The sequence below is a fragment of the Pongo abelii genome, chromosome 23 (assembly GCF_028885655.2).
Source record: "Pongo abelii isolate AG06213 chromosome 23, NHGRI_mPonAbe1-v2.0_pri, whole genome shotgun sequence".
Classification (NCBI taxonomy): Eukaryota; Metazoa; Chordata; class Mammalia; order Primates; family Hominidae; genus Pongo; species Pongo abelii.
Genome location: NC_085929.1, coordinates 40,307,251 through 40,330,372, shown reverse-complemented (window position 1 = coordinate 40,330,372; position 23,122 = coordinate 40,307,251). Strand labels below are relative to the sequence as shown.

General features: G+C 42.7%; 1 protein-coding gene across 5 annotated transcripts in view; it reads left to right on the top strand.

The window, feature by feature from the left end:
- Positions 1-23,122, top strand: part of LARGE1 (LARGE xylosyl- and glucuronyltransferase 1) — a 769,194-nt gene that overhangs the window by 120,922 nt on the left and 625,150 nt on the right. The window contains exon 1 of one of the 5 annotated variants that reach the window (XM_063722905.1): positions 10,703-10,721. The exons of the other annotated variants lie outside the window; for them this stretch is intronic. The gene's annotated coding sequence lies outside the window, so the exon portion shown is untranslated. Of the gene's footprint in view, positions 1-10,702; positions 10,722-23,122 lie in introns of those variants that run through there. 5 annotated transcript variants of the gene reach the window in all.

Below are 23,122 nucleotides of genomic sequence, written 5' to 3'. Positions count from 1 at the left end.
ATTAGAATGAATACGATAAAATTTGCTGGCAATATCACATGCTGGTGAGGTTGCAGAGAAACTGTGTCTTTGGTGGGAATGTAATATGGTATGACCATCTGTCAATTTCTTAAAAAGTTAAATATATACCATATGTATTAGTACATTTTCATGTGGCTGATAAAGACATACCCGAGACTGGGAAGAAAAAGAGTTTTAATTGGACTTACAGTACCACATGTCTGGGGAGGCCCCAGAATCATGGTGCAAGGCAAAAGGTACTTCTTACGTGGCAGTGGCAAGAGAGAAATGAGGAAGAAGCAAAAGCAGAAACCCCTGATAAACACATCAGATCTTGTGAGACTTACTCACTATCATGAGAATAGCATGGGAAAGACTGGCCCCCATGACTCAGTTACCTCCCCCTGGGTCCCTCCCACAACACGTGGGAATTCTGGGAGATAAAATTCAAGTTGAGATTTGGGTGGGGACACAGCCAAACCATATTACCGTATGATCCAGAAGTCACACTTCCAGAAAAATGGAAACTTGTGTTTATAGAAATACCTATACACAAATCTTTTTAAGAGCTTTATTTGTAATAGCTCGAAACTTGTAAACTACCTCAAAGTCCTTAACAGGTGAATGAATGAACAAAATGTATATCCTTGCAGTTGAACACTACTCAGCGAGAAAAAGGAATGAACTTGATGCATGCAATAACTGAGATGGGGCTAAAGGCTATTATGCTGAGTGCAAAAAGCCAATCTCAAAAGGTTAGAGACTATATGATTCTGTTAGTATAACCTTCTCCTAATGACAGAATTATACAGCATAGGAAAAGAACAGTGGTTGCCAGGGACTAGGGTGGGGTGTGAGTATAATGGGGTAGCATAATGGAGTTTCTTCAGGATGATAGAATAGTTCCATATCTTGATTATGGTGGTGGTTGCACAAATCTATACATGTGATAATATTTCATAGAACTACACACAAATACAAAAAAGCCTGAATGTATGCAAGAACTAATAAAATCTGAATAAGTCTGTAGTCTAATTAATTGTATCATGCTGATGTTAATTTCCTGATTTTGATAATAATTATAGTTATATAAATTATCACTATTGGGAGGAAACCGGATAAAGGGTACGCAGGACCTCTCTGTACTATTTTTGCAACTTCTTGAAAGTCTGTAATTTCAAAATGGAAATAAATGTAAAGTTAAAAAACACACAGGGAGGTAGGTATTTAGCAGTCAGAGCTTTTGATGTAATCCTTGCTTGCAAGAGGCTTACTATTTGATTGGCAGGGTTTGGTGTACTCACATTAAACTTTTGGAACGGAATGAGTCAGGGGATAGCAAAAAGCTTAGCTTCATAGAGCTAGATGTCTTAAAAATTAAAGCAAGCCATAAGTGCGTGGGACAGCGAGGATCTTCTTCTTCCCTATTTCCTGGCTAAATAGAGCCCACCACATGCACATGTGAGCACACATGGTCTCAGCAAACTCTAGTTCCTACTTCAGATCCTAGCTCTCCTATGACCTTATCTATGGAGAGGTCTGTATTTTCATTCTTCCCTGAACCAAGTATGTCCCCATACCAATACACAAAGTCTTCTTCCTCCATATTACCAAACTCTCCGTTTTCAGTCACGCTTGCTTTTGTTTGTGAGAATGTTCCTTATTGACCAGGCGCGGTGGCTCACTTCTGTAATCCCAGCACTTTGGGAGGCCGAGGCGGGCAGATTGCCCGAGGTTAGAAGTTCGAGACCAGCCTGACCAACATGGAGAAACCCCGTCTCTACTTAAAATTAGCCAGGCGTGGTGGCACATGCCTGTAATCCCAGCTACTTGGGAGGCTGAGGCAGGAGAATCGCTTGAACCCAGGAGGGGGAGGTTGTGGTGAGCCGAGATTGCACCACTGCACTCCAGCCTGTGCAACAAGAGCAAAACAACTTCTCAAAAAAAAAAAAAAAGTTTCTTATCCATATATGTTTACAAAAACAGCCATCCCTTTTTGTTAAGGAGTTAGTTGTAGATTTGTTTGTCCCCACCACATGGATTATGCCTTTGTTTTCTCAGCAGCAGTGCCTGGTCATAGCGTTGCTCCAGAAACACTGCTTAACTGATCAAACAGTGAGCAGTGGTATGCCCTTTTCCAGATGCTTAGTCTAACTTCACGTGGACAGGCTCGCATCCTACCCACGAGATTGCAGGTGTTTGTCTGGCGTGATATTCCACCACTGAGAACATTTTGCAAGGTACCAGGCATATCTCTGGCTCTCCGTCCATGCATGGATCAAGTTGCTATCAGTAACTTTCTGGAGAAAAAGAAAACTCCAGGAATCTGGAAGAATAATACTAGATAAAGTTGTCCAAATCATCCATGCACACCAGAAGCTCAAATTGAGTACTGTAGATGGCCAAGGCCCACAATGCTGTTGTTTTTAATGGGATGCAGTAGTGTTGGGTGGAAAGCTGAAATGCCTGACTTTTAAGGTTCCTTCCAATTCAGAATTTTTATGGCTTTGCTGTAGGATGTATGTGCTCGTGCTCCATTTTAGAGCAGCACGGAAAGCCCTCCTGGAGGATTCCTCCGGATGAAAGATTTAGGGTGGCATCATGGTGTCTGCATTTGCAGCCTGTGTCATGGACCCAATGAAGCTAGCGAGGTACCAATTTTTCTTTGTGCATATTCTTCCAGTGTGTCAAGAAGCTCGGGGTGCAGGGACCTGAATGATTACACCATCCTCTTCAGATTATATCTTTGAAAAACGTGTCAAGGTCCTACATCCAGGGCTTGGAGCAGCAGTGCCAGTGTGGAACACTCCTGTTGTGAAAAAGCCATGTGTGTTGGTAAAGATGGAGAAAAGGAAGGACGTGGTCATCCAGTGAGCACTCCCAGTGGTTGCTCCTTCTGTCAGCTCTCTCTTTCAAGCCGTCGGGATCCCAGAAGCTTTTACTGTGTTCCTTTTCACTTGTACATTTCATCATGTAATATACATGGTTATTTGTAGAAGGAAATGCAGAGTATGTGCATGTGTGTAATACCTATACTCACTATTTCAGACATTGCTAGGTATTTTAATATCTAGGTACTTCATTTTATTGATTGATTGATTGATTGAGAGACAGAGTTTCGCTCTTGTTGCCCAGGCTGGAGTGCAACGGCCAGATCTTGGCTCACTGCAACCTCTGCCTCCCAGGTTCAAGCAATTCTCCTGCCTCAGCCTCCAAGTAGCTGGGCTTACAGGTACCTGCCATCACGCCTGGCTAAATTTTGTATTTTTAGTAGACATGGGTATTTCAGTTGAGACGGGTTTCGCCATGTTGCCGGGCTGGTCTCGAACTCCTGACCTCAGGTGATCCACCTGCCATGGCCTCCCTAAGTACTAGGATTACAGGCGTGAGCCACTGCGCCTGGCCAATATCTAGGTATTTTAATGTGTAGGTACAATAGCATTTATTGCTTTACGTAATTCATGCAACACCTCTGTGCATTAGGATTATGATCCTCATTTTATAGGTGAGCCACATGGGGGTGAGGCAAGGAGGGATAGTTAGGTTACAGTTGTAAATGGCAAAGCTGAGATAAGACTCAAAATCAGTTTATCTTCAGAACCATTTTGCAAGTAAGGGAGGATCCCAGATCTCAAAGCGCCTGTATCAGTTAGGATGCCTTTGTGCCTTTGGTTGTGAGAAGCAGACTCTACAAACTGGCTGACGCAGGTGAGGGAATATACTGGAAGTTTGCCATAACTGAGAACCCCAGAGGCAGAGCCAGCTTAGGGGAGGTTGGTCAGGGCTGTCACTTGTCTCCTGCAGTTTCCTAGGCTCTGTCCTCTTCCATGTGCTTCTCCTCTTCCTTCAACCACCATCGGCTCCTCCATCATTGGAGTAACTCCGGCTCATGCCCATTGAAATCAGTCACTATGGCAAGGGGACTTTGATTATACTGGTTGTGTAGGTTAACACAATGGTTTTAAATTTGAGATGTAAAATTTAAATTTGAGATGTAAAATTTGGGATGGTGGGATACCTCCCCAAACCCAGACTTCTGGGCACCCTAGATCCTTTTGGGAAGAAGAAAGAGGAGAAAATACCTGTCAACAATGCCCAAAGGCAGAGAAAGGTGGAGCTAAGGGCTTGGTGAAGGGGAGCTGAGAAGGGAGGAGGTGCAGGCTAGGGAAGGCGAATAAACTGGCTGGAGGGGTTCCCCCTTCTTGTCTTTTTCCTCTGCTTGCTACTTCTGTGCCGACTTAAATACCTAGCCACTCACGGGTCCATCACCCTCTTCTGTCCCTGATGTTCTTTGCCAAGCTCCCACTCTCTTTAATTAATAACTTTGGAGATGCTTTTAAAAGAGCCCAAGTCTGGCCAGGCATGGTGGCCCACGCCTGTGATCCCAGCACTTTGGGAGGCTGAGGCAGGCGGATCACTTGAGGTCAGGAGTTCAAGACCAGCCTGGCAAACTTGGTGAAACTTTGTGTCTACTAACAATGCAAAAGTTAGCCGGGTGTGGTGGTGTGCCCCTGTAATCCCAGCTGCTCGGGAGGCTAGGGTAGGAGAATTGCTTGAACCAGGGAGGTGGAGGCTGCAGTGAGCTGAGATCTCCAGCCTAGGAAACGGAGCGACATCCCATCCCAGGGGAAAAAAAAAAAAAAAAAAAAAAAAAAAAGCCCAAGTCTTACTGCGTCACCTTTAAGGTAAAAATCTCCGCTCCTCATCCACCTGGCTCTGTTTCTTTGCATTTTCCAAGGTCTTCCACAAGAGGGACTTTGCTGTTTTCTTTCTGCAGTTTCTTTAATGGTGTGTTGGTATGGTGCTTTTGGTGGGATAATTTTACTTGGAAAATAATGTTTCTGACCCATGTCCTTCTTTGATTGATTTTTTTAAAGATTTATATTTTGCTTTTCTTATGAGTCTTCTGGATTATTTTGGGTGTTTCTCTCTTTTTTGTTTTCCCTGGGAATTTGAATCTAGTAGGGGCTCAAAAGAGGTTCATTTCTGTAGTGGCTTTGCCTGGTGTCCTCCCAGTCAGAAGTCCGTGAGGCTGGTCAGTGATGCAGCCTTCCCTCCAAACTCTGTCTGCCTCCTTCTTTTCTGATATTCTGAATCCCTAGCTGCCTATTCTCCACTTCTTGTTGAAACCAACTCTTAGAAAAAGGGCGGATGACATGTTAAATTAGCTACTTTGAGTATGTATGTGTATGGATGTATACCCAAGTAATACTCAAACTCTTAATTTGTTTTAATTATTATACCTTGATTAGGTTATTTAAACTTCAGCACTCCTATGAGGTACATACAAATGCCACATTTTACAGATGAAGAAACTGAGGCTGAGAGATGTCAACTGACTTGCATAAAGTCACACAGTTTAGAAATAGCAAAGGTGGGATTTGAACCTAGGTAGTCTCTGGCTCCACAGCCTATATTCTTTTTTTTTTTTTTAATACTTTAAGTTCTAGGGTACATGTGCACAATGTGCAGGTTTGTTACATATGTACACATGTGCCATGTTGGTGTGCTGCACCTGTTAACTCGTCATCTACATTAGGTATATCTCCTAATGCTATCCCTCCTCCCTCCCCCCACCCCACGACAGGCCCCAGTGTGTGATGTTCCCCACCCTGTGTCCAAGTGTTCTTATTGTTCAGTTCCCACCTGTGAGTGAGAATGTGCAGTGTTTGGTTTTCTGTCCTTGAAATAGTTTGCTGAGAATGATGGTTTCTAGCTTCATCCATGTCCCTGAACGCATCCTTTTTTAGGGCTGCATAGTATTCCATGATGTATATGTGCCACATTTTCTTAATCCAGTCTATCATTGATGGACATTTGGGTTGGTTCCAAGTCTTTGCTATTGTGAATAGTGCCACAGTAAACATACGTGCGCATGTGTCTTTATAGCAGCATGATTTATAGTCCTTTGGGTATATACCCAGTAATGGGGTGGTCCACAGCCTATATTCTTAACCACTATGTCTAGTGTGTTTCTCTCTCTGTCTCTCTCTCTCTTCCTCTCTCTCCCTCTCCCTCCCTCTCCCCCTCCCTCCTAAAACTCCTTATACATAGATCCATTAACGTATATATAGTCATGGTTGCTGCAAGGATCAAGTTAGTTGCGTCTCTGTAAACCTACATATAAGTAAGTAGTGGTAGTAATTATTATGGCTGTTAATGAAATACTTACTGTATACCAGCAATTGTGCTAAGTGCTAAGTACTTAAATTCTCCCATGCTGAGCTTTCAGCAGCCCTACAACTTGTTACTGTATTTATCCTACTCCTACTTTTTAGATGAAATTGAGTTTTAGGATTAATTTATACCAGATTACACAGTTTACAAAGACGGAGACTGAATTCAAAACTCTTTAAAGACTAGTTCTCTTAAAATAGGATCAGCAACAACTCTTACCATTCATTGAGTCCTATGACATGCTAAAGATAAAGGAAAACAATGCTTACGCAGTCTCACTTCAAGCATCCTCTGAGGGAGTTTAGCCTCATTTTATATGAATAGTGTTCCTTTTTACTCTTGAAATTGTCCCATTGTAAGGCCAGGCACGGTGGCTCACGACAGTAATCCCAGCACTTTGGGAGGCGGAGGCGGACGGATCACCTGAGATCAGGAGTTCAAGATCAGCCTGGCCAATATGGTGAAACCTTAACTCTACTAAAAATATAAAAATCAACTGGGTGTGGTGGCATGTGCCTGTAATCCCAGCTACTTGGGAGGCTGAGGCAGGAGAATTGCTTGAACCCGGGAGGCAGAGGTTGCAGTGAGCCGAGATCGTGCCACTGCGCTCCAGCCTAGGCGACAGAGCGAGACTCTGTCTCAAAAAGAAAAGAAAGAAATTTTCCCACTTTGAGGAAATGAGTCTGTGGTTTCTGGATGGATAAGAAAACTGAGTTTAGAGAATTTGTGCCGCTTGTCCAAGACCACACAGCAGTAAAAGGATAGACTGGGGTTGGAACTCTGGTCTGTCTGTCTGAAGAGGCCAGGCTCTTCACCCTGACAGTTGCCTAGCTCCTGGTATTTGCTGCCTTCTTGCTCCTCTTTGAGAGCAGTTCTGGCTTTAAAAACAAGTTCTGTGGGCAGAGGTACTCCATGCCCCAGCCTGAACCCTTGGGGCCCACCTGGGATTGGTGGTGTCTGGGCGATCTCAGGGTTCCCTTCTTTCTTCCCTCCCTCCTGAGAAGAATCAGACTCCGACACCATCTTTTGTAGTCTAGTGTTTGGGAAAAGACAGCTGCACAGTCTCCACCAGCATTTGCAAATTATTCACAAATTGCATGCACAGACATGTGGGGCCCAACTACATACATCGCGGACTTGAATGTGGTCCTGGGAAGCTTTTGGATATGTGAGTTTGGGGGTTGGGCATCCCATCTAGCGTAAACTTACCATCTTCATGCTTGCAGCCTTACAATATACAGGCCCTGTTTTCCCCTCAACATTAATAAACTTTATTTTCCCTGCAGTTGTAGGAGACAGAGGCCCTATGGAAAACTTGCAAATGAAAATATATTCTTTTGGAAAAAAAAATTACGGTTATCAATTCCTTCTTTATTAGTTTTCTTTTATTTTTAGATCCATTTGCATGAAAGCAAGAGATTCTCACACCACCCCCTTTTTGTATGATTATGACAGAGAGGCAATAAGAGGACAGATTCTTATGAAAAAAAAAGTTGGGGGGTGCTTGCCTTATTTGAGAAAGCAGAGATCTGCAGTGATGAAGCTACACATACCACATAGCTTAAGAGAGGAGCTGAAAAAAGTTCTATTTAGGGAGAAGGATTTTTCCTGTGTTCTTGCGGGAGGTAGGAGGGACTCTGGAAGTGACAGTAGCTATCTGTATTCTGGAATAAAAGCTGTTCTCCTGAGAAAAGAAGCAATATTCCTCACTTCTCACAGCCTGTGCCAGGTTTCAGGTTTGGGAGTGGGAATTGGACATTTGAACCTTTTATTTCCTAAATGGATTTGCAATAAATAAAACTACAGTTAAGTCCTAATTTCAGTAAACATGGGGGAGCTGTTGGAAGCTGCTGCTCCTTGTTTCGGAGGATTATCTTCCACTCAGTCCTGGTGGGCATTATGTATGCCAGGTGGGAGCGGAAACTGATTTTGTCCTTCCTTGTTGAAGCCTGGAAAAGTCTAGTATCTTTTATCAGATGTGGGTTGGCTGTTTCCTTTTCTCCTCCAGCCGTGATATTTTTAAAATTGACAGCCCTGTTGTGATCCAGGGTGATGAGAGAGAAACTGACATTTTAAAGTTTCAGAACATGTTTTTCAGCTCTTCTTTGGATTGCTAATGTGAATAATAATGCCACATTGAACACTTACCTGTGCAATGCTGTAGGAGTGTGGTAAACATCTCATAAATCTTCATGGCACTGCTCGCTGCAGCATGGCCAGTCGTGGAACTTCCTGCCTCCGTCTCCTCCTCCGGGCACGCTCAGCGGCTTTCGCTGTTTGGGTGGAAAGCTGTTTGTGGATATTAAAGGAGATGGTACTTGGTCTAGAGGAGGTGCCCAATGTCAGTGTCTTCTTTAGCCCCTCCCCTGGCCCCACCTTCTCCTTTCTTTTTCCCATGGGTGGGGTTTTGGGGAAGTCCCTGAAGACAGTGAGAAAGGGAGTCTGTTTTCTCCTGAGTAATTTGAAAATCTTGGCTAAGAATGGGGGAGAGAAAGGAGGGTGTGGATGCTACTAGGTGAGGGCTTGGGAACGCCTATATTTCCTATGGAGGAAGAGTTTCAAAACTTGTGTTTTTTTGCTTCTGTGCTTTGTTTTTTTGTTTTGAATATGTGACTTGATTATTCTGGTTTGTAACGTTGTCTTTAGGGAATGAAAGATGCCTCATTATTTTCTGATTCCCCAATATCCTGCCCTCTTAGGGGTTTCCTAGTAACAGATTTTCCTGGTTAGACCTTGCCCTCCTGTGTTAGTTCATTCTCACGCTGCTAATAAAGACATACCCCAGACTGTGCAGTTTCTAAAGGAAAGAGGTTTAATTGATTCACAGTTCAGCATCATTGGGGAGGCTTCAGGAAACTTACAGTCATGATGGAAGGGGAAGCAAGCACATCCTTCTTTACATGGCAGGAGCAAGGAGAAGTACCAGCAGGGAAAATGCCAGACACTTGTAAAACCATCAGAACTCCTGAGACACACTCATTATCACGAGAATAGCATGGGGGTAACCACCCCCTGTGATTCGATTACCTCCTAACAGGTCCCTCCCATGACATGTGGGGATTATGGGAACTACAATTCAAGATGAGATTTGAGTGGGGACACAGCCAAAGCCTGTCACTTCCAAACAAGTATAATCCTAAGGTGTCTGTGGCCATAGTGCATTCTGTTTTACAGAATTGACGTCTCTGAGTCTGAACACTGGTTCTGCTGCTAAGTGCTCCTGGACTCTGAGGCTCTGCATTTAGGCTCTCTGGGCATCTATTTCTCACATAGAAAAGGGAACAGATAATAAAAAAGCCTACCCTTTGGGGCTGTTGTGAGTAGTAAACGAGGTAATGTAATCAAGTGCCTATCTTAGCATGCAGTATGCACTTCACAAATAAGACACAAAAAAATTTATTTTTCTCTTGGACGCAAGACTTAGAGTATTCTTCCTAGGATGATGGTGGTAGTTGTGAGTAGTAATATGAGTAGCAGTGGTACTAATGCTGGCAGTAATAGTAGTAGCACTAGTGCTGATGGTAATAGAAGTAGTAAGCCTTTGGCTTGGCTTCCATAATGAAAGTCTATAATGAGTTCTATATAATAATCTCTGCCCTTTAGCAGCATTTTTCCAACAGAAGTTTATCCATAAAATGCCCGATAACCTAATGATAAGGCATTGTTAGCAGTGAGATATTCCATACAAATGAATTTTCAGACGAAGTGGCACTTTTCCCTTTGGGCAGCAACATGTCTAAACACAAAATGAAACCAAAGAGGCATAATGATTTTGTGGAAAATTTTCTAAACTAGTATTTTTCTTCCTTTGCAAACAGAAAAGACTGAAAATAATTAATTTTTTTTTGTAATATGACTCAGTTCCCCTTTGTGCCGTATTGTAATACATGGAAATTACTGAGTTGTGCAGAAAAGTTTACTGCTAGGGTATATGGCCCCAAAGGATCATGCTTTTTTAATTCTTCAGACTGCTCTTTGTTCTTCTTTTTTAATTTTTTTGGCCAGCCATAATGATACTGCGCAGACATGCTCACCGTTCCTAAACTGCCTGGGGAAAGTTTAAAGGTGGCTACAGCCTTTCCAGTGTACAGCACAAAGACATTTTAATTTTAACGATTTATCTCACTCATGAGCTTTTCTCATTTACTTATAAAGTTTTCATTCTTCATTTAGAAGGCTTTTCTTTTTAACTAGTACAAGTTATAAAACAGACCATCTATCCTTTATGTTCTCTTAAGAAATCTGTGTTTGTGGTAGGTAAAATGAAAAGTTACTGCCGTTGTTTTTGGTAGAATTTACCTGGTGTTCACCTTGAAAGGATATGTGCTTGTGGGCCTTTTAAAGCAAAAACAAAATAAAAAGAGGATTGAAACTTCTGAAGTTATCTAAATAAATATTCTGGGTATGTATTGCTGTGAAAACAAAATTCAAAAGAGCTTTTAGATGTCCCTGTCAGTTATATCTTATATTTTGCAGAACTTGAGAAGTTGGCATGTCAGATTAGTAGATGCTCTGGTTGAGGAGTTTTTCAATCTTTGTGACAGGTAAGATACACTTAAACTTTGGTCAGCTTCCGGAGAGGCATAGCCTGGTCTTTCATCATATATCTGAAGGCAAAAAGATAGATGGAAATCTCTGAGCAGTATGAATTGTAAGTATTTCTGTTGAGGTATAAATACCTCAAGGAAAAGAACCATCTTAGTTTTCTTTTATTCACTTAACAAATATATATTGGCTTTTGAAGTAGTTGAGTGTAGAGTTCTAGAGTTAATAATATTTTGGACTTAGAGAAAAAAAATATTGGTTTAAATTCCTGTTGTATCCTTGGATGATTCAGTGTAGGCCAGTTTCCCTTCACAATAGTTATTGAGGGGCTACTGGATGTCAGTTGCTATGCCAGGTGTATTAGCATGTTCTCACGCTGCTAATAAATACATACTGGACAGTGGGTAATTTATAAAGGAAAAAGTTTAATGGACTCACACAGTTCACATGGCTGGGCAGGCCTCACAATCATGGCAGAAGGTGAATGACCAGCAAAGTCATGTCTTACATGGTGGCAGGAAAGAGAGATTGTGCAGGGGAACTCCCATTTATAAAATTCTCAGATCTCATAAGACTTACTCACTACCATGAAAACAGTATGGGGGAAACCCCCATGATTCATTTATCTCCAGCTAGCCCTGCCCTTGACATGTGGGGATTATTACAATTCAAGGGGAGTTTTGGGGACACAGCCAAACCATATCATTCTGCCCTTGGCCCTTCCCAAATCTCGTGTTCTCTCATTTCAAAACCAATTGTGCCTTCCCAACAGTCCCCCAAAGTCTCAACACATTTCAGCATTAACTCAAAAGTCCGCAGTCCAAAGTCTCATCTGAGACAAGGCAAGTCTCTTCCACCTATAAGCCTGTAAAATCAAAACCAAGTTAGTTACTTCCTAGATACAATGCGAGTACAGGGCTTGGGTAAAAATACCCATTCCAAATTGGAGACATTGGCGAAAATGAAGGAACTACAGGCCCTGTGTAAAAATCCTATGGGGCAGTTAAATCTTAAAGCTCCAAAGTGATTTCCTTTCATTCCATGTCTCACATCCTCTAGGTCATGCTGATGCAAGAGGTGGGCTCCCATGGAGTTGGGTAGCTCTGCCCCTGTGGCTTTGCAGGGTACAGCCCTCATCCTGGCTGCTTTCACAGGCTGGTGTTGAGTGCCTGAGGCTTGGTGCAAGCTGTTGCTGGATCTGTCATTCTAGGGTCTAAAGGACAGTGGCCCTCTTCTCACAGCTCCACTAGGCAGTGCCCCAGTGGGCACTCTGTGTGGGGGATCCAACCCCAGATTTCCATTCCACACTGTCCTAGCAGAGCTTCTCTGTGAGGGCTCTGCCCCTGTAGCAGACATCTGCCTGGACATCCAGGCATTTCCATACATCCTCTGAAATCCAGGCAGGGGTTCCCAAATCTCAATTATTGACTTCTCTTTACCCCCAGGCCCAACAGCATGTGGAAGCCACCAAGGCTTCAGCCTTGCACCCTCTGAAGCAATGGCCTGAGCTCTATGTTGGCTCCTCTTAGCCACGGCTGGGACACAGGGCACCAAGTCCTGAGACTGCAGAAAGCAGCAAGGCCCTGGGCCCAACCCACGAAACCATTTTTTCCTCCTAGGCCTCCAAGCCTGTGATGTGAGGGGCTGCTGTGAAGACCTTTGACATGCCCTGGAGACGTTTTCCTCATTGTCTTGACAATTAACATTTGGCTCCTCATTACTTATGCAAGTTTATGCAGCAGGCTTGAATTTCTTCTCAGAAAATGGGTTTTTCTCTTCTATTGCATATCAGGCTGCACATTTTCAAAACTTTTATGCTTTGCTTCTCTTTTAAACGTAAGTTCCAATTCCAAACCATATCTTTGTGAATACTTAAAACTGAATGCTTTTAGCAACACCCAAGTCACCTCTTGAACACTGCTGTTTAGAAATTTCTTCTGCCAGATGCCCTAAATCATCTCTGTCAATCATCTCTCTCAAGTTCGAGTTTCTACAAATCTCTAGGGCAGGGGCAAAATGTCACCAGTCTTTTTGCTAAAACCTAGCAAGAGTCACCTTTATTCCAGTTCCCAAGAAGTTCTTTATCTCCATCTGAGACCACCTCACCCTGGACTTCATTGTCCATATCACTATCAGCATTTTGGTCCAAGCCATGCAACAAGTCTCTAGGAAGTTCAAAACTTTCCCACATCTTCCTGTCCTCTTTTGAGCCCTCCAAACTGTTCCAACCTCTACCTGTTACTCAGTTCCAAAGTTCTTTCCACATTTTTGGGTGTCTTTATTGCAGCACCCCACTTCTGATACCAATTAACTGTATTCATCTGTTCTCACACTGCTAATAAAGATACACCCAAGACTGGGTAATTTATAAGGGAAATAAGTTTAATGGACTCACAATTACACATGGCTGGGAAGGCAAAGGAGAAGCAAAGGCACGTCTTACATGGCAGTGGGCAAGAAAACTTGTGCAGGGGAACACCCTTTTTTATGAAACCATCAGATCTCATGAAACTTATTCACTACCATGAGAACAGTATGGGGAAAACTGACCCCATGATTCAGTTATCTCCACCTGGCCCTGCCTGTGACATGTGGGGATTATTACAATTCAAGGTAAGATTTGGTTGAGGACACAGCCAACAAATAATACCAAGTATGGTGGACATAGCTGAGAACCAGCTGGATGCTTGGTCCCTGGCCTCCTGGACTTTACTGGGCAGGGTTTCATGAACTCTGTCCTGCTCATATCCCTTTATAGTGTTTGGCCACATCTTCTTAAGACCTTGTTATTTACTTAAATACATTTAAGATATTAAGAAGTTTATGTCATTCTCTATAAATAGCAGGGAACCAAAGAAACTAAACCATGTTCAAGTCTAGCTAGATGCTGCTACTAGCCAAAAGCTATCTGAATGGAAACTCTCAGTTCCTTCTTACCAAGTGTTGAAGGGCTGTAAGGACACAGTAACAGTGTATTGAGACTTGCCTGGAATGCATTAGAAGAATTGTCAAGGGAGGGGGTAACTTTCTCACTAAGTCCTTTTGAACTGAGAGATGAAGATTTTTAAGGCTGACTTAAATATTTGATTTTTCTCATTCTGATTGAGCTGAGTGCAACATATTGGGAAGGGCTTCATGCAGGAAGCCTGCGGTGAATGGGGTCTGGAAGAAGACTTTGGAGTTGACTTGGAAGGAAGATAGTTTGGAGGCAGGACTGGTCATAAAATCACCTTTATTTGCTTTTGAAATATTATTTTATATCAGGTGTCAAATGTGGAAATCTGAAATTCTGGAAATTAAAAGCTGTTTCAGAACAATATTGAGATATCACCCATGAAGATCCTGTCTTGTTAGGAGGAGCGTAGGGAAAATGTCCTGATCAGTGCACTCACTTATTGCCATGGACAATAACATCACCACTGGGAATAAGGTCACCAGTCTAACTAGTGCCCCATATTCTGTAAAACTTGCCTCTCCAGTGCTTCTCCAGAGGTTTAGGTTAACCAGCAAATCAGAAGTCTCAAAGATCTTCTCTAGTTCCTGCTTAAAATTGGGTAGAAGATAATACCAGCTGTTAGGTGGAAGTAGAGCATGCCGTTCACTTAACTTGGAATGAAGCAAAACATTCTGAGAGGGAAGACCCATTACAGTGTGTGTGTACCATTATCTTACTTTTTTTTTTTTTTTTGAGATGGAGTCTCGCTCTGTCACCCAGGCTGGAGCACAGTGGCACAATCTCGCCTCACTGCAACCTCCGCTTCCCAGATTCCAGTGATTCTCCTGCCTCAGCCTCCCGAGTAGCTGGGACTACACGCAGGCGCCACGATGCCTGACTAATTTTTGTATTTTTTAGTAGAGACAGAGTTTCACTATATTGGCCATGCTGGTCTCGATCTCCTGACCTGGTGATCCGCCCACCTTGGCCTCCCAAAGTGCTGGGATTACAGGCGTGAGCCACTGTGCCCAGCCTATCTTACTGTTAAGTTGTAATGGTGTTATAAGCAGAACAGGTATTTGGTACTGAGGAAGGCTCTTCGAGGATGTGAGAATTAAGCTGAGTGAGACCTGAGGGAAATGCCAAGGGACCCCCTCAGGAGGGGAGGCTCTGAAGGGAGGAGAATTCTCAGAGACCCTCTGGAGGGAGTAGGGAGAGAGAGAGGTCCCCAGCCTCCTTCTGGGGCACCTCTTTATAAGGTTGGAATATTTTGTACTGTTTCCTATCTCTTGGAGAGAAGAGTCCACCCTTTCCCAGGTAACCTCTCTCAGCTTTGGAGAGGCTGAGATGGAATTCCAGGGACCAAATCTAATTAATTCCTCAAAAGAGAAGTGCCTTTTGGCTGAGAGTAGCAATATTGAATCTCACCTTGATAGCTCCTGGTGGAGCAATTTGGAGAGAATATATTGGGGACGCTTTTTTCCAATTAATATGCTTGAATAAGAACTTAGATGCTCCTTTGCAGTGTAAAATGAATGTATAGTAAAAATAAGAGCCTTTTTCTTCTAACAAGGGCCTTATTAGAACTTTGAAAGCCACCTTCCCTGTCTTCCCAGCACTTGAATACTGTGCCCTACTTATGCCCAAAAGACAATGGACTTCTTGAGGAATTTTTGTAATTTAGAAGCATGTTTTTGCTACCTACAGGATTAAAAAAATAAAAATAATAAAAATGCTGTCAGACTTGGCCTCCAGGCAATTTAGTGCTGCCTATGGCTTCTGATACTGTGCATTTTAAACAGTCCTGCCGCGTCTCCTTTTTATTTTTTTACCACCCTGCCCTGCTTGTGGCAACTTAATACAGCATGTCTAAATATCTACCCCTTGTTTGCACAGAAATAGTGCACAAATTAGATAAAATGGCATTTCCTTTCTCTCTTGACAGCTTGGAATTTTTTTTTTTAAGTGGCTTTGACAAGATTCAGGGCCAAATTATGAAATCACCAGGTGACCCTTTCTGTTCATCAGCTGCTAATGAACTTAGAAAATTGAGATCTCATCTGGCAGACAAACTCATTTTGTTTGACAAACAGCTTAAAAGTATTTGTAAACGAACAAATTATGTTTTTTTCCCGTCCAATTGTCCCTGTGATCACTACACATGGGTTTTACAGTTTTGTTTGTTTCTTTTTTAAACTTGTCAGAGGTCTGTAGAAACCAGGCACTGGGTTTCTTCCTGTCTTGATTCCTTTCATGTTGTGCATTGTTAGCCTAGGGTAGCTGATTCACACTAGCCACTCTGGTATTAATTGGTTAGGGTGTTAGAAAGAGTGCGGGATGTGAAACAGGCAGGCCTGGGGTGAGATACTGTTCACCCGTTACTCATCAAGTAACTTTATGAGTTGTGTAACATCTGAATACTTCAGTTTTCTAATTCGTAAAATGGATGACTAACTTAAGTGGGGTGTGTGTGTGTATATATATACACATATATACGTATATATACACATATGCCCATGTATATATGCATATATACACATGCACATATGCATATATACACATATGTATGTATACACATGCATATACACATACACATATGTATACACGTGTGTGTATACCTATATGTATATACACACATATATAATATACAGTATATATGCTGTACAAATATAGTATAAATATGTACAAATATAAACTGTGTCTATGTGTGTACATTATACACATATGTGTATATACATATGTGTATGTGTGTATGTATATATACTATACAGTATACATACTGTATGAATATACGGTATACGTATTGTTTATGTACAAATATAAACTCTGTGTGTGTATATATAAATAAAGATTCATTTTGTGCATGTTAGTACCTGTAACTGTCTCCTGAAAGCAGGACAGACTTCTTTGAGGGTAGAATGCCACTTTATTTTAACTTTTCAATACATTATTGATCTTGCACTGGAGCACCTAAACTCTGAACTGGTTTAAAAAGTGAATTAGGGCACTAGAAATCCTTACCTTCCATTTTTGCTCCCTCAAATTTAAGCGAGAAGTTAGTAGTTCTTTAGTTAACTTCCAGGAGCTCCCACGCTATACACAGGCCATATGGTGACAAATAAAGACATTCTGGAGTTAGATTGCTGGGTTTATATTTTTGTTCCATCATTTACTGGCTTGTGACTTTGAGCAAATTGCTTTATTTCCTCTTCTATACATTGGGGATAGTATTACCTAATTTACAGGGTTAGATTTTAGTAAGACAACATATGTGAAGCACTCATGTATGTAGAGCTTGGCATTGCAGAAAGATACTGCTCAGTATATGATAGAAAATACTACTGCAAGTCGTAATGTTATTGGTTTATTCATTAGCAGAGAGCAATTGTTGCAGTTGTTAAACAAAACGAAACGAAAAGGCATTCTAATTAAGCAGAGTCTAGTGAGAGCTCAGAGGAGTCCGAGTTGATTTTACCAAAGAGGAGGTCTCTGAAGGATGGATTGGAGGTAATCTTGGATCTGCCATGCACTAAAAGGGGAAAAAGAAGAAAGAGAGAGATTGTCTTAGTGATTCAGAATTGATTGGCTTTACCAACTTGGAAGCTCCTTTTAAACACATAGGTCCTCTTTAGAGCCCATTGGTGAAAGACCACTCTAATCTCCCTCTACCGCCCACTACTTCCAGTAGAGCCTGGTGGTCAATAACCACCAGGGAAGTTAGAGCCTGTTCTGCCTCAGTGATTGTCAGAATCATGCAGTGGCACCAGCACTGCCATTCTCTTGTCCTGAGACCATATCCTTGGCTGGGTTGCAAGCAATTTCTCATATATAGTAGGCCACAATGGATACTTGTTTGATTAAATCAACAACAACAACAATAACAACAAAACACTGCTCTTCTGTCTGGAGAGTACTTTTAGTACACACCTCTTCTTCCTTTCTTGATAACTCTCCATACAAATTTGTGTGTTTTGAGATGGAGTTTCGCTCTGTTGCCCAGGCTGGAGTGAAATAGCATGATCTCAGCTCACTGCAACCTCCGCTTCCGAGGTTCAAGCGATTCTGTTGCCACAGCCTCCCAAGTAGCTGGGATTACAGGCGCCTGCCACCATGCCCAGCTAATTTTTGCATTTTTAGTAGAGATGGGGTTTTGCCACATTGGCCAGGCCGATCTCCAACTCCTGACCTCAGATAATCCACCGCCTCAGCCTCCCAAACAAATTTTTAAATATCTCAGCCTTCTAGTCCCTTTTCCCATGATTTGGCTATAATCTCAAACTGCTCTTGCAATTTTTTTTTTTTTTTTTCTGAAGAAACATAGTGCTCAAAGGGACTCTCATCACTCTGATAAGAGAGAAGCAGATCCAGTGGATTAACATGTTTTGCTAAGTGCTGTGATAGGAGACCTAGAAGACAAGCTTTTGGCCCTTTATATCATCTTGAGGGAATCTCCTGACCTTTTGGATACTTAGTCTTTTCGTCTGTAAATTGAGTACCATAGCATTTGTGTCACAGCATTACAGTGCTGATTAAATCAGGCTGAAGCACTGCAGTGTATGGCCTGACACGCTATGGTCTGGAAATGTCTCAGGAAAAATAAGGGTGTGATGAGTGGAACACTCCCTCTCTCTCTCTTTTTTTTAAACTTGATTCTGTTTTTTGTTTGGTTTTGTTTTTTGGGAGGCGGAGTCTCACTCTGTTGCCAGGCTGGAGTGCAGTGGCGTGATGTTGGCTCACTGCAACCTCCACCTCCCAGGTTCAAGTGATTCTCCTGCCTCAGCCTCCCGAGTAGCTGGGATTACAGGCACGCACCACCGTGCCCAGCTAATTTTTGTATTTTTAGTAGAGATGGGGTTTCACCATGTTAGCCAGGATGGTCTCGATCTCCTGACCTCGTGATGCGCCCGCCTCGGCCTCCCAAAGTGCTGGGATTACATGCATGAGCCACCACGCCCGGCCCAATTTGATTCTTTATTTTGGTAGTGGCTAATCTGTGTGATGAAGCCCTGACTCTTCATTGTTCTTGTGTCACTGATGTAAAAAAACAACAACACATTTAAATGTGTGTTTAAAATGTACAATTCATATAATGTGCAATTCAGTGGTTTTTAGTATTTTCACAAGGTTGTGTGATTGTCACAACTAATTCCAGAACATTTTCCTCACTCCCAAAAGAAACCCCATATGCATTATCAGTCACTGCCACTCTCCTCTTCTCCCAGCTCCTGATAACCATGTTCTGTCTCTGTGGATTTGGACTGGGAGAGACATAAAGGGTAGGGGTTACTCTCCCTCCCGTCTTAAATGCTTCGCAGTCATGAACCTTGCCATATTTTAGTGCTTTCAACATTTTAAAAAATAGTTGATTTGAGAAGGAGGAGGATAAAACAAACAGCAGAACCCAAAACAAGAACTCGACTCCAGACTTAATTCTATCCTTTGCCCTCTGGCTAACTCTGGATATGCCAATTCTTTGTATGAGCCTCATTTTCCCCATGCAGATAATTTACATTGTATTAGAGAACTACCTCCTCCCCAAGCTCTCTTTCAGGCTTAAATTCAGTGATCTTGAGTCTGTCTGTATGTGTGTGTGTGTGTGTGTGTGTGTGTGTATATATATATATATATATATATATACACACACACACACACACACACAGACACACACACACACACACACACACACACACACACACACACACACATTGACTTTCTTTTACCATGTGCCGGTTCTTTCAGTCTCTTGCTGCTTTCTGTTATCCACGGAGCTGGCATTGCTTTCTATTTTTATCAGTGTACTATTTAAATATAGAAATAAATATCTTATGTGTATCTATTTGTGTGTGTGCATAAAGCAGTGGCATTTATGGACTAATGCGGTCACTTACGTAAATTACTTAGCACGGGGTTTGGCACATACTAAGTGCTAGATAAGTATTATTTGCTAGGTGAGTGATGGGTCACCCTGGGGTAGACCAGTTGACATTTGCTCATATGGAACTTGTTCAGTGAATTGTCCTAAGTGATCATAGTTGGAAGCTGCCTTGGTCTTTGGATGGGGCTTCTGCTGTCTGCATTCTTTCCTCTTTGCTTTCACTAGTTTCTGGAACACGTCAGTGTGATTTTTTTTTTAAGGCAGAGTCTCGTTCTGTTGCCCAGGCTGGAATGCAGTGGCGCAATCTTGGCTCACTGCAACCTCCACCTCCCAGGTTCAAGTGATTCTCCTGCCTCACCCTCCCGAATAGCTGGGATTACAGGCACCCACCACCATGCCTGGCTAATTTTTGTATTTTTAGTAGAGATAGGGTTTCACCCCATGTTGGCCAGGCTGGTCTTGAACTCCTGACCTCAGGTGATCTACCCATCTTGGCCTCCCAAAGTGCTGGGATTACAGGCGTGAGCCACTGCACCTGGCCGTCAGTGTGAAATTATAGATTTGGAAAAACAAATGCTGTGAGAAGAGCAATTTACCGTACCTTGCTCTCTTCAAGTGGCATGGGAAATGAAAAACGTCCAAACTAAGACAAATTTATTGGATACCAAAACCACCAAGCTATTGATTCTTAAAGCCAGACAACAAGGTTATGAATTGGGTGATAAAAATGGAAAGCATTTAGCTTGACTTCTAAGACGGGGGCAGCTTTGTGTGCTATCACAGTTATTGGGTTCTACTGACAGCCCCACAACTAATGACCTAGCACTTATTAACCAGAGTGTTTACTCTGTGTGCTACATCTGTCTGATGTGTTGTGTGAGTGAGATGTATTTGAACAATTTGATTTTGTATTGAGGCCGGGATGCCTGAGACTTACTCTGTAACTTTGAAGGTTGCAAGAACATTAGCTAAAAGTTCTTAGCTGCAGCAAGGAAAGCAAGAAATTGTTCTAAGCCCTAAATAGTTTTGCACTGCTGCAGAGGAGGGATTTATGTCTCCTGATGGATTTTGGAATGGATAAGCAGATGTTGTGTGTTAGATGTTAGAGATCAGTTACTGAACCCACAGTTATTTTAATTTGGATGCTGAAATTCAGAGAGGCTGTGTTCATCAGGGTCAGAGTCAGTTGCTGACTGAGATTTCCTAAAGCTTGGCTTCATGCTGCTTCTTTCACACCATTCAGAATGTTGAGGCCTGTGGCAGCTGTCAAGGCTGTGCTGTCCATCCTCCAGTTGCCTGGAGTCAGCCCCGCTGCTCTTCGACAGGGGCTGCTGGGGACTGGGTATCACTGACCCCGTGGAACTGAAATGCCTCTTTTTGACTCTGTCTCACAGTGGTTTACTCATGTCTTTTACTCGATGGTGCAGGTAACTGTTATGGGTTGAATTCTCTCTCCAGAATTCATATGTTGAAGTTCCAACCCTCAGTGCCTCAGAATGTGACCTTATGTGGAAATTGGGTTGTTGCAGATGAAATTAGTTGAGGTCATACTGGAGCCACTTGGGTCCTTAATCCATTATAACCAGTGTCCTTGTAACAGGGGAAGTTTGGACACAGATGTGCACACAGGCAGAATGTCGCGTGAAGGTTGGAGTTGTGTTGCCACAAGCTAAGGTCCTACCAGGAGCTAGGAGAGAGGCCTGGAACAGATCTTTCCCCAGCGCCTTGAGAGTGAGCATGCCCTGTTCACACCATGATCTTGAACTTCTAGCCCACAGAACTGTGAGACAAATTGCTGCTGTTTTAAGCCACCCAATTTGTAGCACTGTTGTTATAGCAGCCCTGGCAAACTGATACAATAGCCCAGTGAGCATTCTATACCCTGAAAGTAGAATTAGGAGAGGAAGATACAGTAGACTGTACCTTCTTACCACCCCCTAGTTCTTTTTTTTTTTTTTTTTTAATTTAATTTTTTTGAGACAGAGTTTTGCTCTTGTTGCCTAGGCCAGAGTGCAGTCACGCGATCTTGGCTCACTGCAACCTCCGCCTCCCGGGTTCAAGTGATTCTGCTGCCTCAGCCTCCCAAGTAACTGGGATTACGGCACATGCCACCACACCTCCACATCTGGCTATTTTTGTATTTTTAGTAGAGATGGGGTATCACTATGTTGGACAGGCTGGTCTCCAACTCTTGACTGCTGGTGATCCACCCACCTCCGCCTCCCAGAGTCCTGAGATTACAGGCATGAGCTACCATGCCTGGCCTTTTGTTTTAAAATGATCAAATTGTCACTAGGAACTTGATTACTTCTCACTGTAGAGCTGCTGGGTGCCAAATTACAAGCTAGGTACTTCCTGGTTCCGCTCCATACTATTGTGTGTAATGTATGGCATATTATTTAACCTACCCTGAGCTGTGGTTGTCTGATGTGTACAATGATGGGTGGAATAATGATAGACAAATATTAGGAGTTTGGGGTGGATTAAGCACCCACCATAGAGCCAGACATATATAATGAAATAACCACCATTCCTTGAGCTCCTTATGTGCTAGGTTCTAGAAATTTAGAATCATTAATAATAACAAAGATAAATCCCATGTATGCAGAGCGAAGAGATTTAGGTAACCTTAAGAAGAGGCATTCTTCTCAAACAAGTACTTACACACAAATGTTTGTAGCAAAACTATTCATGGTGGCCCAAAGTAAAAGCATACCAAACATAGCATCACCTGATGAATGGATAAACAAAATGTGGCCTATCCATGCAATGGACTATTAATCAGCTGTAAAACAGGATGCTAGGCCGGGTGCGGTGGCTCAGGCTGGTAATCCCAGCACTTTGGGGAGGCCAAGGTGGGTGGATCACCTGAGGTCGAGAGTTCGAGACCAGCCTGGCCAACATGGGGAAACCCCATCTCTACTAAAAATACAAAAATCAGCTGGGCGTGGTGGCAGGTGCCTGTAATCCCAGCTACTGGGGAGGCTGAGGCAGGAGAATTGCTTGAACTCAGGAGGCGGAGGGTGCAGTGAGCCGAGATTGCACCACTGCACTCCAGTCTGGGCGACAGAGCGAGACTCTTTCAAAAAAAAAAAAAAAAAAAGGATGCTGTGCTGACATGCGCTACCACACGGATAAACCTTGGGCACATGGTGCTGAGTGAGAGGAACCAGACACAAAAGGCCATATGTTGAATGATCCCACGTACATGGAATATACAGAGCTGCTAACTCTATAGAGGCAGAAAGCAGACGTTGGTTGCCAGGGACGAGGAGTAAGGGAAAATGGGAGGTGACTGGTTTTTTTTTCAGATTGATGGAAATGTTTTAGAATTAGATAAAGGAGTGGTTGCTCAACATCGTGAATGTACTAAATGCCATGAATTGTACTTGTTAAAGTGGTTAATTTTATGTTATGTGTATTTCGCTGCAATAAAAAGAAAAAGCCCATCTCACTACAAGGATATTTATGTGGCTCAAATCGGGGGGTACCTTGAAACAAGGGTTAAAGGGCATTACTGTTGGAAACCATCACACGGTACATTTCAAGGTTCTTGGAATCAAGAGTCCCTGTGCTTTATCCTTATAGAG